General features: G+C 51.9%; 1 protein-coding gene across 1 annotated transcript in view; it reads left to right on the plus strand.

Annotated features, from left to right (window-relative positions):
- Positions 1 to 10,612: 10,612 nt before the first annotated feature.
- The window catches only part of ECEL1 (endothelin converting enzyme like 1), a 139,266-nt gene continuing 137,501 nt past the window's right edge, over positions 10,613 to 12,377 (plus strand). The window contains exon 1 of the mRNA XM_053304425.1: positions 10,613 to 10,663. The gene's annotated coding sequence lies outside the window, so the exon portion shown is untranslated. The remainder of the gene's footprint in view (positions 10,664 to 12,377) is intronic.

Genomic DNA, 12,377 nt, shown 5'->3' on the forward strand with positions numbered 1-12,377 from the left:
TCCCTCCCTCTCTGGCTGGCTGCGCAGGGGCGAGCAGAAACGCTGCCCAGATTCAATTACTGGTGTCATTGCTGCCTGCTAACACGGGCTCCCCCTGGGGCGTCCTCCCTTCATCAGACTTGTCACTTTTCCTGACAGGCTGCTGCTCACGGCCACCGCATTGCCGCTTGGCTCCCGCTGCCGCCGCCGCCGCCACAGCCCTGTGCAGTCCAGAGTGCCTCAAGGAGAGACATGGAAGGGGTGCACTGTGGGGGCATGAGCCTGGTGGCAGGGGTGGCGAGTGCCATGCCTTTCTCCAGGGCTCCTGTGGCATGAGGCTGCCCGCAGGGCTTGGAAGGCTCTGCCAGGCTTTGGGTGCGGGTTCTGATGTCTGGCTGAGAGGCTGGCCGCAGCCGGGTGTCCCAGAGCTGAGTCTTGCCCGCCGTTTCAGACCTTTGGGTCATCTCGAAGTGGCTGGCGCGGAAAGGAAAATGGAAAGGAGATGAAGGCACATCTCAGCAGCAGCAGCAGAGAGAGGTGGTCTTCCCTTTTCCGGTACCCCTAACCCCCCTTCCCTCACTAAAGCACATCTTCTCCAGTCCCTCTCTTTACTACTACTTTACTAATTGTGCATCTGATAGTATGATTCAAGGACAGACAATCTCATCACAGTCCCAAGGGTGTTCCCTTCTGACTTCCAGTGCAACAGATGTAGCGGAGTGTGCATAAGAACACTGGAAGCTGCCCGATAACGAATCGGAGCATTGGTCCATCTCGCTCAGTATTGTCTACACTGACCGGCAGCAGCATCTCCAAGGTTACCGGCAGGAGTTTCTCCCAGCCCGACCTGGGACCTTCTGCATGTCAGCGTGCAGATGCTCTTCCACTGAACTTTGGCTTCATCCCCTAAGGGGAATCTCTTACAGTGCTCACATGTAGCCTCCCATCCAGAGGCAAACCAGGGCAGGCCCATACTTAGCAAAGGGCACAACTCATGCTTGCGACCACATGACCAGCTCTCTTTTATTGCAGCTGGGTATGGTGGGAGTTGAAGTCCAACAACAGCAGGAGGTTGGCCACACGTGATAGGGAAATAGTTGTTTTTTTAAAAACACTGTTGAGTTTGGGAGAGGCTGTTGCAGGGTTCAGTGGTGGTGACCAAAGAGGGGTCAGAGCTGACCCCAGAGTGTCCCTCTTCTTTATGAGACGCAGAGGCCAGGATCACATGATCAGCCTGATGGTGTGAATCTTTTCTCAGCCAGTGAATTGCCATCCATTCATTCTGCCAGCTGATCAGGGGCGCAAGACCCACACCAACAGTGCTGAGGACAATCCCCTGGTCCCTGATGTAGCTGGCTAGTTATAGGTGCGGCTCTGAGGGGCCAAACAGGCCACAGGGCTGGGCTGGATAGCAAAGGCAATCTTGTTAGGCCAACAATATTGGGGGACAGGACCAACTCCAGGTTCCTGGGCTCTCTGCAAACTGCCCTCTGTGAGCCCTGGGGCCACCATAGGAAGCCTAAGGACACAGAGGTGATCTCAGGAATGTTGACCTCTAATGCTAGTCCTGGGAGAGGGCTACCCCAGTGCGAAAGAGCCTTTCCGGGGCACTTGTTTTTCCATGCAATACGGTATTTACCTGCATCCAATACTAGGCTTCTTGCACGTTGGAAACCGAGAGGCTGTCTTAAATTGAGAATCCTCTTCCTTTTGGATCAGTACAGGTATAACCTGCATTTCACCTCTGTTTTTAAGGGGGTCGCCTTAAATCCAAAGTCATCTTCTATTTGGGTAAATACGGAACATGTACAGTTACTTGTTTGCAGGAGGAAATCCACACATTCTCCCCATAGAAGCCCAAGCAAGTAGCCAACGGGGAAAATGCAGTGCAGGGGGGCACTAGATCGCAGTGTAGTGCTCAGAGGAAAGCTTGTGATTTTTGTTTAATCGTCTAAAAGAGTCTCCCCCCGCCCAAGGCCAGGTTGGCATGAAGTGGTGGGAAATGGGGGTCCTAGAAGGCTTTCACTCCTGGCAGATTCGTCCCGTTGCCCCCACAACCTGCTTCCTCGCTCAGCCTCAGGAAGGTTGTTCTCCCAGGCAGGCTGCCAGCTCCTGGGATTGATTGAACGCTGGCCAAGCCCCACCCATACATCACTTCATACACACACACACACCCATGCACCCACAACTGGAGGCTTTAATTAGAAAACCTAATGGGAAAGAGTGGGGGGGAGCAAGCAGAATCGCCCACTCCCTGGCACGACCTAGCAATGACCCTGCAAGGGAAGACGGCAAAGCCAGAGTTTGGGGAGGTTTTTGAATCAGGGTGGTGATCCCAGAGGCAGAAGCAGGCCTGGCCCCACTGCTAAGGGGGGTTTCCAAGACTGGCACTGCAGGGGCTGTGGGCCACAAGGAGGGTTTAATGAGGGCCATGTTGTAGCCCTGGAAGCCAGATTCAAGACCGGCGCCCTTTGCTACTGGAATATGACAAGTAGTAAGAGTACCCTGGAGCAGGTACAGAGTGTTTCCTCACCGTTTAGTAGCACAACCTTAGGTTTGTAAGCTTTCTAGGCTGAAAGTGGGGTTTCCAGGAGTCTTGAGTACTGGCATCTTTTTGTTGCACTGAGCAGAGAGTTCGACTAGACCTCCAAAGTCCCTTCACCAGCGCTCTGCTTCTGGGCATGCTGTTTTGTAAGAAAGTGAGCACAGAGCAACCAAGCTGGCGTGGCAGAGAGTACCTGGTCATGGTTGCCGCCTGGGTTTGGGAAGCCCAAGTGTCAAGAGAGCGGATGTCCACTGCAGGCATGACCCCCGGGTGGGGTGCTCTCGGAGCCCAGAGCTCTGTGCTGGCCAAATGAGAATGCTCCGTGATTTATCCACTCCATATGACTCCCCTAACATGGATTTTAAAAACCGCCCCAGAAACTCTGCTGTTCTATAAATCAGAGGTGGGCTGTGCTCATTTGAATCTCAAGTGGAAGCATCTATCCCGTTCCTCCTTGGAGGTGACCCTAAACTTCTGGAGGTGAAGAGTGCAGGGCAAACAATTGAATATTCTATGAGTCCCCTCCGCTCAAAGAACAACAAAAGAATCGCTCTGCTAAAGGGGACCAAGGGTCTAGGGAGCCCAGGATGCTGTTTCCAACAGCTGTCCCAGTTGGGGGGGGGGGCTACACAGCTTACAGAGGATGAAGCAGATCATTGGCCCATCTTACTCAGTATTATTTACACTGACTGACTGTGGATCTCCAGGGTTTCGGGTAGTTATTTTCTAGGCGTACCTGAATAAACCAAGGGTTGCACATGGGACCTTCTGCATGCAAAGTCAGTCCTTTACCTCCACACAGCCCCGGAGGTCACTGAGCTGCACCCCATACATGGGGCATAAAGGCAACCGTTCTTTTCCAGGGCCCCCGACATCTGATATGCAAAGGTATACTGCTTCCACACATGGAGGTTCCCTTAACCATGGTTAACAGTTCCATGAATGAGTCTAATCCTTTTTAAAAGCCATCAGCCACATATTTAGTAGTGAATACCATCAACCAGGTTTGCAAACTTGGATCCCTAGATGTTGGACTACAACTTCCATTATCCCCAGGCCCAGACCATTGTGGCTGGGGATGATGGGAGCTGTATTCCAACAATATCTGGGGACCCAAGTTTGAGAGCCCCTGCCCTACGCTATAAATTGATGCATCTGGACCAGGCATCTGTCAGGCGATCCTCCTTGAATTCTTTTTGTAGAAAAACAGGACGGAGACTTCTGATACTCCACTCCTGGGGCATTTTGTTCTCCTGTTTGCTAATGAGTTTCTCCCACTCCCCTTTGAGACTTCGTCTATGAGCATTTATATACCGCTTTTCAACAAAAGTCCTCAAAGTGGTTTACATAGAAAAATAAATAACCTAATAAGATGGTTCCCTGTCCCCAAGGGGCTCGCAGTCTAAAAATAAAGATAAGGTAGCCACTTCATACTGCATGGGAGGAAACAATGGTAAACCCCTCCTGTATTCTACCAAAGACAACCACAGGGCTCTGTGGGCACCAGGCACACTTTACCATTAGACACCAGCAACAACCACCAGAGGATGCTGTGCTGAGGTGCTTTGGGGAGGAGATCTGCTCTTGTGGTAAAGTAAAGTTGTGCCCTCGAGTCGGCGTCAGCTCCTGGCGACCACAGAGCCCTGTGGTTCTGCTTACATGAAGAAGATTTCAAGTTCCCTCCCTGGCCTCATCTCCAGGTAGGGCTGCCTGCAGTCTTGGAGAAGCCGCTGCCAGTCTGTGTAGACCATACTAAGCTAGCTGGACCAAGGGTCTGACTCGGTATAAGGCAGCTGAGCTTCCTTTATTCCTATGACACTGGAATGCCAAGGGGTCCCCCAATGAAACTGATAGGTTGAAGGTTCAGTACTGAAAAGTTGTTGTTTTTCCCCAGTGCAAAAGGCATGTGTGAACTTCACTGCCATGAGATGTGTTAATGGGCACCAGTTTAGATGGCTTTGACAAGTTCATGGTTGGATCAAGTTCATGGATCAAGATCAAGTTCATGGATAAATCTACCAACAGCTGTTGCTCATATGGGCAAAATGGAACCTCCATGTACTATATATACCCCTGGGGACAGGTAACTGGGGAGGAATGTTCCTTTCATACCCTACATGTAAGTTTCCCAGAGGCATCTGGCTGGCCTTTTTGAGAGAGAGAATGCTGGATTAGGAACATAGGCAGTCCCAGTGGGTACTTCTGGTCTAAAACTATGCTAGTATTCCACTCTGACTTCCAGTGCAATGTACAGTATGTAGCAGAGTGTAGCTAGGAAGCTGCCTTACGCCCAGTCAGACCCTTGTGCCATCGAGATCCGTCTTGTCTACTCTGACTGGCAGCAGCTCTCTGAGGTTTTAGGCAAGAGTCTCTCCCTGGAGATGTTGTCAGGGATTGAACCTGGGACCTTCTGCATGCAAGCAAGAGCTGGTCTTGTGATAGCAAGCATGGATTGACCCCTTTACTAATCAGGGTCTGCCCTGGTTTGCATCTGAATGGGAGACTAAATGTGAGCACTGTCTGTAAGACATTCCCCTGAGGGAATGGGGCCGCTCTGGGAAGAGTATCAGAAGGTTCCAAGTTGCTTCCCTGGCAGCATCTCCAAGATAGGACAAGATTTTTTTTTTAATAGGACAAGATTTTTTTATTGAACTAACAAACTATCAAAGCATACAGTACGTTGCCAAAGCACAATTATATACAAAGTGGTTGTTTGTACATGATATATCTACAAAGATTTACACACAAGGATTTGGAAACCCACAAGGTTATGAAGTATATGCAGGTAGTACTGTAACTCGGGGGTGGGGGATTTCAAGGCACTTCAGGTAATGGGGGGGGGGGGTTTACGCCCAACGTCCATTTCCACAATTTGTCCCATTGCTGTTTAGAAGAGATACACTTGTCTTTTTGCACATAACCATACAAACTTTTCCAGAAGAAATTTACTGTCTCATCTACGTGAACCTCTTGGTCGCATCTTCCCTCCCTATTCCTATGCAGGAGCATTGCATAAATGACGTACAGGTTTCCTAGCCTGATTACAAGAAGGGGAACGTTCCAATTCCCTAGTATGAGGGCACCCGTTCCGTCCCATTTCCTTGAAGGTTTCTTTCTGGGACCTTGAAAGGAGGTTCTATCGCTCAAGCCTGAGGTTAGTTCTTCCCAAGTCCGTTTTTCCAAATCAGGCCACTCTAACAGCTTGCTTACTCCCTGCCACACTCTTTTGGCTACCATACACTCTTAAGAAATGTGAGTGGGATTCCTGAGACAGACTCAGGAGTCTCAGGTTTCCTGAGAGAGACTCCTGCCTGCAATCTTGGAGAAGCCGCTGCCAGTCTGTGAAGACAATTCTGAGCAAGATGGACCAAGGGTCTGAATCATTATAGGGCAGCTTCCTGTGTGCTTCCACTGCGCTATGGCCCCACACCCTAAGGGGAATATCTTGGAGCATACAAGACTCACATGTAGCCACCATTCAACCCAAATGCAGACCAAGGCTTAGCTAAAGGGACAATTCATGCTCACTACCACAAGACCAGCTTTCCTCTTATGCAGACAATAATTCCTCCTCCAAGCCAGCCCACATGAGAAAAAAGGGGGATTCACCAAGAATGCACCCATTCTGGTGTTCTTCCCGGCATGGTCAACCTCTCCCCCATGTGATGCGAGTACGCACCAGGAGGATGTCTGGATGGGTGTGCTCTCAACATGTCCCCCTTACTAACTGTGTGGGCTGATTGTGCGGGAGGTATCATCCCAATTAGCCCTTGCTGCTCTTATCTTGCCTGGGGGGCGGGGGCAGGGGGGATGCCTTCTGCCAGTTTGGGTGCATTCAAAGCAAAAAGGCTCCTAAACTACCATGGGATTATTCGGCACAAATTATTTCCTCCATGCTGTAAACATTCATTTGCACAACGTACTCCTATGTAGATGATCTGTAAAATCTGGGCCGAGTCAAGAGTGGTTGTGGCTCTCTGTTGAAAATTACAAGTTCGTATTGCTCAGGTAGACTGCTCCTACTCAAAGCAGCCGTGCAAAAGAAAAGGGGGGGGAAGCTATGCTAGCAGCTGCTGCTCAGGGTCACATTGCTGCTGTTCCCTTCCCCCACTTGAATGTGCTTCTCTGTGGAAGGCACTAGGGCCAATGAGAAGCTACAACGGTGCTGTTCCTGCCTGTTCTGCTGCCCTGACTAAGCCTCACAGCAAGCTGAGACCTGGCTTTTCAGCAGCCATCTTGGAAAACGTGCCCAATTATCCCATACTGAAAGGAAAACACAATCTGAGGTGACATTAAGTTAGCAGCCATTGATATGACTTCTATCTATCTATCTATCTGTCTGTCTGTCTGTCTGTCTATCTATTACATTTATGTTCTGCTCTTCCCCAAAGGTGTCCAGAGTACATGTTTATTTTTATCTTCACAACAACCCTGTGAGGTAGGTTATGCCGAGAGATACATGATTGGCCCAGAGTCACCCAGTGAGTTCCATGGCTGGATGGGGATTTGAACTCGGGTCTCCCCGGTCCTGGACCAGCCCCCTAGTCCACACTACACTACGCTGGCCTTTGAATGGTGCCTCCCTTCCCAGGCAGTGCCCAACGACAGCAGGGACTTCAATTCCGCCAGCCCAGCAATGCTACTTTCTCTTCCCAAAAAGGCCCTTGGGCCATGACTGTCCCCATTCCCAGGTGTGGCTGCTTGTGGGCGAAGGCGTCCCCCGCCCTGCCAAGGAAGGAGAGCTGGCGGGATGATGGGAATCAGGTGGCGGCGGCGGCGGCGGCGGCGTTGAGCGGACCTGTCATTTAAGCGGGCAATTTCCTCCGCCGATAGCCATCGGAGTGACACTCTTCATTTTCCTATTGAGCGTGGCTCTATTGATTATGGGGAGGGGAGGAAACGGCTGCCAGGGCGGCAGATAAATATATTAGCGCACTGCCTGCCACGCCGGGACGGGCCTTTCACGCCCCGAAATGATGGATGGCTTCCCATTAGCCCCGGAGCCGGTGGAGAATTGCAGTGGTGTTAGCTGGCGGGGGAGGCGGCCGACAGAGAGGCGTGGTGCTTGCCGGGGAGGGGGGGGGGTCAGCAAGAAGGGATCACTTACTGGTGCCAGCCCGGTTGGTGCCTCGTGCCCACCCCACCCCCCTGGCACTAGGCGGGGAGAAGCCAAGCTAGACCCAGCAGCAGCAGGGCGGGGTACTTGCTGGAGAGCCATCCTGAGTCACACACACACACACACACACCCAACAGCCACTGATGGCCTGTCCTCTCCCAGGCAAAGCAGGGGGGCAAGGCCCACAGCTACCTGGCAAGCTGCCTCCTCCCGAGTCAGACCCTTGGTCCCTCGAGCTCAGCGCTGTCCACACTGACTGGCAGCGGCTCTCCAGTGGGGTTCCAGGCAGGAGTCTTTCCCTGCCCTTCCTGGAAATGTCAGGGACGGAGTCTGGGAAGGAACCGCCTCTGCATGCCAAGCAGATGCTCTAGTGCTCCGCCGCTTGATTTATAGGGAGTCAGACCGTGGGTCCATCTCGCTCACTCCTGCCTGCTCGGGCTGGCAGTGGCTCTGCAGGGGGGTCTCAAGCACCAGGATCTTCCGCAGCCCTACCTGGAGATGCTGCCTGCCAGGGACTGGACCGGGCAGTCCAGTCTTCTGCAACCAGCAGGCAAGCTACGGTTCGACCCCCATGGCATTGCTTCATGGCAGAGACCGCGTGCTTTGCACGCTGAAGGTCCTGGCCGGTCCAGTCCTCACCCTTTCCAGTTAAAGAGTCTCAAGGAGCAGGACTGGGGGAAATCCCTGCCGAGAACCTGGAGCGGAGACCCTGGATAAACAAGCTACGCATTGTGTGAAGAACTGCCTTTTGACTGCCTTGAATCGGCTGCCTGTTGGTGTCATTGGGTGACCCCTTGCCTTGGTTTGCATGCGGGTGGGTGACTGAATGTCAGCTGCACTATCTGCTGTAAGGTATTCCCTGAAGGGGCTGGGGCGGGAGAGCTCATCTTGTGGGAGCCAATATTAATTGTCCCCTTTGCTGAGCAGGGTCCGCCCTGCTTGCATTTGAAGGGGAGACACAAGTGTGAGCAGTGTAAGATATTTCCCTGAGGGGGTGGGGCCGCTCTGGGAAGAGCATCTGTCTGCTTGCATGCAGAAGGGTCCGAGATTCCCTCCCCGGCAGCATCTCCAAGAGAGGGCTGAGAGAGAGACTCCTGCCTGCAACCTAGCAGAAGCCGCTGCCAGTCTGGGTTGACAATACTGAGCGAGATGGACCAAGGGTCTGACTTGGTAGAAGGCTGCTTGCTTCCTGTGTTCCTGTGCTTTGCATGCAGAAGGTCCCAGGATCAGGTGTCCTGGCAGCATCTCCAGGTAGGGCTGGGGGAAAGACTTCTGTCTGAAACCTTGGAGAGCTAGATGGACCAATGGCCAACGTGGTAGAAGGCAGCTTCCTCTGTTCCAACCTAACCTGTGTATATCTCTGAGTTATACTGCAGGCCAGAGATTCTAACACAAGGCTCTGGAACTGGCCAGCAGGGCTGCACAAAGAGCTCTGCAAAAGGCAGCTAATCGCAAGTGGGGAAGCACTTAGCACAAGGCCAGTCATGACGAGAAATGTGGCTCTTCCCCCACCCCCCAGTTCTCTTTGTGATTGATGAATAACAGACTCGTGCCAATCTCTTGCACACCAGGCTGAGATCTACTGCTGGAGTGCGATCTAGCGTCTTCTCTACACGTGCCAGAAAAGATTTGAACTCTGTTTTCAGAGTGCTGTGAAAGGGGCTGGAGACGATGCAACACTTCTAAAGAAAGTGGTGCTGGGTGGAAGTCCTTCCCTGCATCTTGGCAGGGAAGGCTGTGCTGCTGCTTAATTCTTCACAGGGACAAGCTGTAGGTGTCCAGTGGTGAAGGAAAGCCCTTCTGCACGTGCTCAAAATGCAGGCCAGCTTGCCTAGTAGCTTCCTTCGGTCGAACCCAACTATTGCCCCATCGCCACGCACCTTCAGAGAGGGCCCCCAGTCTCTTCACCATCCTGTTCTTCACAAGCTTCAAGAGCCCTCTTTGCTGGGTTTTCGGGGAGCCCAGCAAACAGGAGTGAGAGGATATCTTCTTCCTCTGATTTCACTTGCCTTCCAATTTATTTATTTAGTTAGTTATTTGTTCGATTTATATACCACCCTTCCGAAATGGCTCAGGGCAGTTTACAACAAAGTAAAAACAATTAAAACAAGTAACCGTTAAAATCAGAACTATAAAAACAGAATAAAACCAATTAAACAGTTCAACAGCCAAAAAGCCCTGGGCAACCATTTAAAGCAGTTTTTCAATCACTGAAAACCCTCAAAGGCCAGGCCAAACAGATAGGTGTTAAGGGCTCTCCTGAAGGACAGTAATGATCTCGAATCACGGCTTTCAGCCGGGGGTGCATTCCACAGCCCAGGGGCAGCTACAGAGAAGGCCCATCTCTGGGTCGCCACCAGACGAACCGGTGTTAACTGGACCTTCAGGTGCGGGTGGGGATCATGCAGAAGGCGGCGCTCTCAATTGTCCCAGGGCAGAGCACCGTCCCAGGGGAAGTATCTTTGCCTTCCCAATGCAGACCAGAGATCATGCTCTCACTCTCATCTGAAGCGCACCCCCGGAAGCCCAGCGTCGCTCTCCGTCCGGGTGTCAGGCGGAAAGGGGCCTTTCGCAGTCCAACGTGGCGAGAGAGAGAGAGATGCCCGGGATCTGGACCTGGGGCGGTGGTGGGCCTTCGGGGATGCAAAGCAACTTCTCTCCTTCCCTGAGTCAGGGCTCCGCCCCCCACACAAGCAAAGAAACTGGCAACGTGTCTTATTCTCCACGCGCGTGCTTTCCCCCCTGCCTGAACTTTCCCCCTCAAAGCCCTGAAGTGAGACATGCCAAGGAAACCCGGCGTCCCCCCACGGATCGGCTTGCTGTGTTTTGCCCAAGCCCACCCACCGCTCCGTGGGATTCCAAAGGAAGGGTGCAGGGGGCGGGGCCTGGGAGGCGGGGGCGGGGCTTGGGCACGCGGAGCGCTTGCTGCGGGATGTCCTGCACGCCCTCCCCAGCCCTCGTGTATGGTTAAAGCATCCGTGGGAACATTAGCAAAAGGGGAAGCGGCTTCCTCCGTGGTTCTGGTAAGTTGCATTTCCCTCTTTAACAAACAAACTTCTGTTTGGGTTGCTGCTTCTGGAATGAGGTGTGGGAGGGATCCAAGAGAGTGCAAAGAAATGGCTGTGGGTCCAGCCCTTCCTTCTGCTGGAAACCCTCCTGGGCTAAGCGGGCGTTTGGGGGCAGCCTCCTCCCGACTTCTAAATGTGTGGGGAGGCAGGAGGCTGCAGCTGTTCGGTGGTAAAAGAAAGGCACTCTGCGCGTGCTCAGGAGTACTCTTCTTCCCATGGTCCAGGACGCGCCCACTTAGTGTAAATAGACTCCTGGGAGTTATTAGGAATGGGGATAGCTTGCCTATAACAAGAAGGGGGTGTATGTGTGCGGGAATCCTTTGCTTGTGAAAAATTGATGGAAGGAGAGCAAGGGGGCAAGGAGTGGATTGCTGTTGTGTGGAGAAGAAATGGACTGTGTGTGCTTTATTTATTGTAGATTGCTGACAAGGGAGGTGTCAGCAGACTACAATAATTTGCAAACTGCTTATTTATTGCAATATTAAGCAAACTGCTTAATAATTTGTGGTGAGAGAGGTGGGTCGACCTGGGACTTTAAGCAGTCTGGGGAAATGGCATTGCTCTGATGACGTTTTGTTTTGTTTTGTTTTGTTTTGTTTGTTCTACCTACCTACCTATTTATATACTACCCAAATATCCTGTCTCTTAATCTTGCTGCTTAACTCTAAGTGTCTGGAGAGGTTGCAGTTGTTTGGTGGTGAGGCTCAGAGGCACTGACTTTGCACAGGCTCAGAGGCACTTCTTGCTTCGCTGTTGGTTGTGCTGATTTTGGGCTAGGCACTTATTTCTGTGCCTTGGTATTCCTTGGTTATACAATGGGGCCAGTGCTGTCTTAAATAAATGCAACAAGAAATGTTTATGTGGCTTGTCTTGATGCTTTTGTCAGCTGGAACCACTTGTTTGGACACACTTTTAATGCCTGCTTTCTGTTTGTGGCATCCCTGGGTGTGCATCCCATAGGCTGTTCTGTTGGGTTCTTGGTCTCCACCTCTAGCCCCACCCTCTCATGCATAGGGATTTTCCGCTGTGAAATGGGTGTGTTTGATGCACACAATTGGATCTGACCATGTGATGACATCGGAGCCAGATCAGAGTGAGGTTTGAAGCCAAACTAGAGTGAGGTTATCACTTCTTGTCCTTGCTCTTTATTATTTTGTGGGGAGAGAGAAACAGTGCTTCATGGGAGGGCACAATTGTCATAACAACTAGGTCAGCTAACAGGCATGGAAAAGAGGCACACAAAAATGGTGAGCAAGGTGATGTCATGGAAACTGGCTCTCTCCCCCAAGCCCTCCATTTAACACAACATCACAGAAAGAGCCTTGCTGGGTCAGGCCAGAGGTCCTCTGGTCCAGAGTCCTGTTTCACGTATTGGATGCCTCTGGAAAGTCCACACACAGGAGATCAAGGCAAAAGTGCTCCCCTCTAGTAGGTTTCCCTACAGCTCGTATTCAGGCAAACTGCTTCTGGAGCTGGAGGCTCCTTTCTCAGCTGTCGTGGTTAACAGCTGCCGATGGAGACAACAGCATTTCCTGGTCCCAGTACACTCTGTGTGGATTGACCCCCCTCACACTCTTGCAGTCTACCAGCAAGAACTGCTGCTTGGCAAGGATCTTTTGCTCTTATTGCCGTTCTTAGGTGCCTGGCCAGTCAACTATTTCTTCTCCTG

This window comes from Hemicordylus capensis, chromosome 3 (assembly GCF_027244095.1).
Source record: "Hemicordylus capensis ecotype Gifberg chromosome 3, rHemCap1.1.pri, whole genome shotgun sequence".
NCBI classification, from domain to species: Eukaryota; Metazoa; Chordata; class Lepidosauria; order Squamata; family Cordylidae; genus Hemicordylus; species Hemicordylus capensis.